The sequence below is a fragment of the Thermobia domestica genome, chromosome 6, assembly GCF_964235325.1.
Source record: "Thermobia domestica chromosome 6, izTheDome1.hap1.1, whole genome shotgun sequence".
Taxonomy (NCBI): Eukaryota; Metazoa; Arthropoda; class Insecta; order Zygentoma; family Lepismatidae; genus Thermobia; species Thermobia domestica.
In genome coordinates this window covers 115521223-115527897 of record NC_137459.1, presented here as the reverse complement: position 1 = coordinate 115527897, position 6675 = coordinate 115521223, and positions in this window count along the sequence as shown.

Here is a 6675-nt window from a genome sequence, read left to right as displayed (position 1 = left end):
CTCGCATGTAGAAAGATGAATTCTCATATCACATTGCTTCTCCAGGTGAAACTTGAGTTGTTAGTACCAAAGAAATTCTTTCGAAGTATAACAGCTGTAATTCATCAAGTCAAATAAATTAGTTCCTTTGTTTTAAGTATGAGTGACGTATTGCTATATACGAGGGCAATTCATAAAAAAAAGACTTCCTTTTACACATGTACGACAAATAGCCGGGAAGAGCGACGTCACTCCTTCGGCACTGTGTGAAGTAGTTCAGTAGACAGTGAGTAGAGAAAGGAGAAGGTTGTGTTGCAGTTCACTCGTCCGCTATAACAATTGGAAACGAACGTTCCAACAGAAACACCCGCCAAATGTGAACTGCGTGCGGTAATTCAATTTCCGAGTGCGAAAAAAAAACTTTCGGCAGTTGTAATTCACTGGAAACTGTGTGGTGTTTAAGGACCAAACGTGGTGAGTGAAGATATAGCACGAAAACTCGACTGCACTTGTTCAGTGCCACCTATGGGAGAAATAAATGATCAGTTTCAAATGTCCAGCTGTGTCATTTCGTCAGTAGTAGGCATTTGAATAAGTCACCAAACATTGATCTTTCATACTGCATGACAAGGCTCTGTCTACACGGCTTTTGTTGCCAAGACTGCAGTGCTATATGTGGGCTCTAGGGTGGGTGTCGAAACTCTTCGAAGCCACAGTCTTTCAAGTGAACACTCGGCGAAGCCACTGAACTCAACCGTTCTGAGAATGAGAGGTAAGCCACCCGGAATGAGAGGTAAGCAACATATATAAAATATTTTCATATATCTTTGTAAAACGTAAAATAAATGACAAGGATATTAACCACCATGAATTTATTATAAAGAAACTTATTTACTTGCTTTTCAAACTTTCAGATACAGGCCACGAGCCCAATTTACACTGAGGTTATTGAGTTTTCTTCCTATGAGATTTTGTGTTTAACGTCCTTACGCAAAACTGAGGTCATCATGGACGAGATTTCTTGTTAAGGTGGAACCCGAAACATGAGTGGAGTTTGAATCTGTGAGTTGATGGTTGTAAGGACCATCGTGTAAGATCAAATCCCCTACAGGTAGTATTACTAAGAAGCGACAACAACACTGGGTATTGAATTGAAAGTATTGTCCAACCAACACCAACTCGTAGTTCATTTTCTTAAGCAGGGAAAACCTGAAAAATCTCTAGTCAGGATGACTGGCTGTATGGTTTGAATCGGAACCTTTCAATTGAGAAGTAAAATCTAACCACTAACCTATGCTGGGTGAATTATAATGTTATTAAACCTCCTCTAGAGTTGCGTATACAATTTCGCTTCATGTTATATCTTATATGCATGCATAAGCCGGTCAATTTAATAGAAACGCCTAGAAAAGTGCAACTTAGCAGATTAATTTGGCGTTGGACCATCTTTCGCATTCAGAACAGCTCTGATGTAACGTAAAGTAGAGTAATAGAAGTTGTAATTGATTTGGAAGTGGAATATTACACTATTCTGCGTCCAGTGCTTATTCAGTTCAATGAGAGGAGGGAAGTATAAATATGTTCCTTATTCGTCTCTTTAAGACGAACTACAAAATTTCCATTTATGTTCAGGTCTGGAAATTGGACAGGCCTAGAGGGTGTTCAACTACACCCCCATATTCTTCAAAACCACGATGCAACAGCTCCAGTTGTGTGAATTGATACATTATCATCCTGAAATATGGCGGCATTGCCCGTAAACATCTTCACCACAAGTGCCCTAAAATTGACATATTCACAGACTTATGCGACCGGTAAGCGTCAACATAGGACCACTGAAAAACAGAATACTGTGGCTCACAGCATCACTGATCCGCTGTCATGTTCATGGTTAGCCTGAGACACTGCAGATTACACTGGACAAAAAATTTAACTTTTTTCATGCTTCGGAAATGAAAAGTACATTTTCTTATGTAAATGAGGATGCTGAATATGAAAATGAAAATAAACATACTGAATTGCTTCGAGTTTTAGTGTAATCGACAGAAATATGTGTTATGTAATGTTGACACTTAGATTCTTGCATTTTATATTTGACCTTTCACTTCAGTAGCTATTGCTTCAATTTTGTTCATCCGAGTATCGTGGTTTCTATGTCATTCGTTTCAGAATAATCCAAGCTTGCAAACGGTACACTGTGTGTACATGATGTATAATAGGAGGAAAATTTAAGGTAAAATTGGGAATTTCTAGTCCAAAAATCCCTTTTTTCAAATATGGTACGGTCCTGGCTATAGGTACCCAAGTATAATATATCTTTGAAACTACTGTGGTTTGTAGGTAATACAAGTGCCAAGTTTCATTGCAATATCTACAATAGTTGTGAGGGGGGAAATATTTCTCAGTTCTGTTTGACAATACCAAATTTCATATAGGGAAAGTGAGATATAAAATAAAGAGAATCGAAACAGTACTCTTTATTTGAGTATTATGACTTATACGTCATTCTCTTCAGAATAAAACAGACTTTCAAAGAGATGACATGAGAATGTGTGTGTGTGTGATGCACAAGAAAAGGGAAAATTGGGGTAAAATTGGGAATTTTCAATTAAAAAATTCATTTTTTTTTTCAAATGTAATGTGCCCTGGTGCTGCCCCAGCTATAGGTACCAAAATACAATATACCGTGAAACTACGCAATGCGTGTGCCAAGTTTCATTGCAATATATACAATAATTATGCGGGAAAAGTATTTCTCAATCATGCTTGAGAATACCAAATTTTCTGTATGGAAAAGTGAGATATAAAATAAAAATATATAAAGTGATGCTCGTACGTAAAGAGAGAAAAATGCGTTTTGTTATAACGTAAGATCCTCTACATATGAGACAAAAAATCACTTCACATATAGGTTATAGGGTATGATAATTTATTGTGTGTATTCTTGGCACATCGTTTGTTCCAAAGAATATAAAAGTGTCAATAAGAAATTAAAACTATATAAAATAAAAGTGATAAAACATAACTTACATGGATATTACAAATGGCGCCTCTTTGCCTGTCTCTTGTATTGTGGTTCTGGAACATCTCTAGCGATTGTCCAACAACTATCAGCAAGGGCAGACTTGCAAGGACAGATCCAGGGCCCTGATATCGTTTCTCCATCATAGATATAACTTGGTTGAAATGTTTCCCATGTTCACCAATGACTTCTCTGTATTTTTCTGGGAAGAAATCTATGTTGGAGTACAACATACGCATTTATAGTGACATTTTACACCCCATTGCTTGGTAGAAGATATTAGGTGCTCCACTACTTCCTTATAGTTCTGAGACGGCTTGTTTTCCAAAACGTTCGTCACCACTTTTCGGAAAGAATCTTCTCCTTATCTTCTAACACTCCATATAATTCAGGATCATTGAGGAGTTAGCGAATTTGAGGACCAATAAGGATTCCCTACCTGATTTCAGTTTCAGCAATTTGTGGAAATTTACGCAGAATATATTTGAAGAATAGTTTTGATGCGTCTATGAATAGCCGCCATTCATCGGGATTATCTTCTATGTAAAGTTTACTCATAAGACCAGTTACATTGTTACAACATACTACGTCACTTTTCACTGGAAATACTGTTCCAGGAGGTTCTGACGTGTTTAAAACACGAGCATTTTTAGGCTTCAGAATAAGCTATCCAGTTCTTGAGTTTTGATGCCCATAGTTCTGCGCCACGTTCAGATAATCCCAGGCAATTTAATTCAGGTTGATTATCATATGGCGAATAGATAATGATATGTTGGTTTTGTGAAGTCATGATCGGAGGAAGACTATGAATCTGCAACAGAATTTAGCAACCTGTGTTGACTTTGTTCGCCTTTTGCTATTCATCGGAGAAAGGTACGGGAGGATGTGGAACCTATAGTTCACCAGAATGTGGCACAGTGACGAGCATCTCAAGGAATATTTGAATAGGTAGTAGGCCACTTTTTCATTTTTGGATAGAACTTTTATTGGAGGAGCTATGCAAAAATAGCAGTTTGAAGTACGATATGTTGGTTCTCTCTATATCATTGCAACTGCAAATGGCATGCATGGCCTTTTTCCATGTTGCCAGTCCCGCAGGTTTGTAGAACATGTATTACAAGAAATATGGGATGCCCACTTATTGTCCATATCTCCCACTTTGCAGCCAAGGTACAAGTGATAGGCTTTCTTTATGATAGGCGTGAGATTCCACTTTTCGTGTCACTTCGTTAACAATTTGCTCTGCACTGTAAACACATTTACGCTACATGTTTTTGCTTCAGCACATTCATAGAAAGATAAATAATAATAATAATAATAATAATAATAATAATAATAATAATAATAATAATAATAATAATAATAATAATAATAATAATAATAATAAATAAATAACAGCACATACTCACGCAAGATCTCATCACGACCACGTCCGGGATGGCAAATTGTAACTAGTAAAAAACCTTATACAACACGTTTTCTCTGGCGAACTCTTTATCACAAACTAAACCGTGATGTGGTTGTTGATGTTTCTTTGTCAGCGATGAAGTGCGAGCAATAAGGATAACCAGAGACGTACGAGGGATTTATTACGGGAGGGGTCCTAAGTTTCCTGGGGGTCCAAATACAATCTGAGGCTAAATTATATTAAAATTTGTAAAATTGCACCTGAAATTAGACTAACTTCCCCCCCCCCAAAAAACCTCGGAATTTCGAGGGTCATGAGTTGCTGGACCCATCCGCTGCGTACGTCTCTGAGGATAGCAATGAAACTAACCGTCAAACACTGGAAGTTTATTGAAATAAGCAGACATCATCTGTTGCCACGAACCCTTACTATAGCCAATGGTGATAACGTATTTCTTTAAAACCCGAACCAATCTTCAAAACCCAATTTCTTATTCGTTATTAGCACCCTAAAATTAGTAAGAATTGGTTACTTTTATCTCCGAAGCATTTTCACTGTTGACCAGTGTTAGTAGACTTCTTTGGGCATCCGTTTCACATAAACAGGGCTCGTAGTTTGAAATAGAATTAACGACGCCTCATCTCAACATATCGCACGCTTCCAGTCACTAGCGGTTCATACTGCTTTTTCGAGGCACCATTGACGTTGTGCTAGAGCGCAACAGTACCTTACCAGCAGTATGTTCATCTAACTCACGGCGGACTCTGATTGTCGACACAAACTGTGGTATTTGCTGACAATCTGCTTTAGTGTTTGCGGAATCTGTCACTGAGAATTTTCTTCCACAATTATTCCTCTTGGCCGATGTGATTTTGCAGTGAGTTTTGTAGGTCAGTATCACTTACGACAGAGTGCCTCATGACACAGGCAACATACCTGCCACTTTTGTCACGCTCGCACCACCTAACTGAACGCCAACAATTTGGCCTCTTGGAAATCAAAGACATAATCCATTCTACACTATCCCCGTCTATTCAATTCACTGTACATTGTCATTCTACTGCCCTCATGTAGTACGGCAGCGTTTCCAAACCTTTTTCAACTTGCGGCACACTACAGGTGTAACTTGAATTCTCGCGGCACACCCATATATATATATATATATATATATATATATATATATATATATATATATATATATATATATATATATATATATATATATATAATTACCGTGGTATTTTAATGTGATTACTAATTTCCTTCTTACAGAGAAGAAAGCTCGATCACTGATTTTCCCCCGTGCTAAATAATTATACTTATTTTTAATTCTAATTTTAAAATAGAAAACAATAGCAATGAAATATAGGACTCGGGTTTTTAAAAATCCACTTTCTCTTTCGAAAACTGTATCTAACCTCTAACTAAAAGGGAAGATCACTAAATAACGAACAAATAAACAAATCTCCTATACTTTTAAAACACAAATGTAGGTAATTTGTATGCATGCTTGCTTTGTTGAATTTATTGAATGATATGTTAAAATTTCAAGTTACGAAATAGTCTGCAACAACAAAGAAGTAATAATGGTCATGACAATGATAAATACGTTTTTCAACATTAAAAATGTACAGAAAAGTAACGCAGTATGAAATTTAAAATTGTAGATTTATAGTAGAGGTTCATAGTAATGTGAAATATAAATATACATTTTCCCCTGTCTTGCAATTTGGTTCGTATAGAATTAATAATTTGTTTCGATTTTTTCGCGGCACACCAGCGGCCCATTCGCGGCACACCAGTGTGCCGCGGCACACCGGTTGGGAAACGCTGTAGTACGGTGTTTTGCCTAACACACCATTGCGAATATCCTGGCGCTATGGTCAGGACCTGACCATTGCCAATCGAGAAATTTGATGCGTTTCCTATTACAAGTGAATCCATTAAATTGATAAGTATCTGTGCACGGATGTATACACGACTCCAAAAGTGCATTACCACCTGCTATTCTCCTTTTCCTGCAATAGCAGGCAACCCAGAAAGCTCGGCGGTTTGGTTGGTTGTGAATTCGAAAGGCGTTGGACCAAACCTCAATTTTGTAACAAATATATCAGTGTGGCAAACTGCAAATAAAAGAATAAAACAAATTGTTAAGAATGACAATTTTATTATCGTGACGGAATTAAATGACATCAAAACTTACAAAATTATCTTACTTAAGCAGTTCAAACAAGATGAATGGCAAGAAAGAGATACCAGAGGAAAG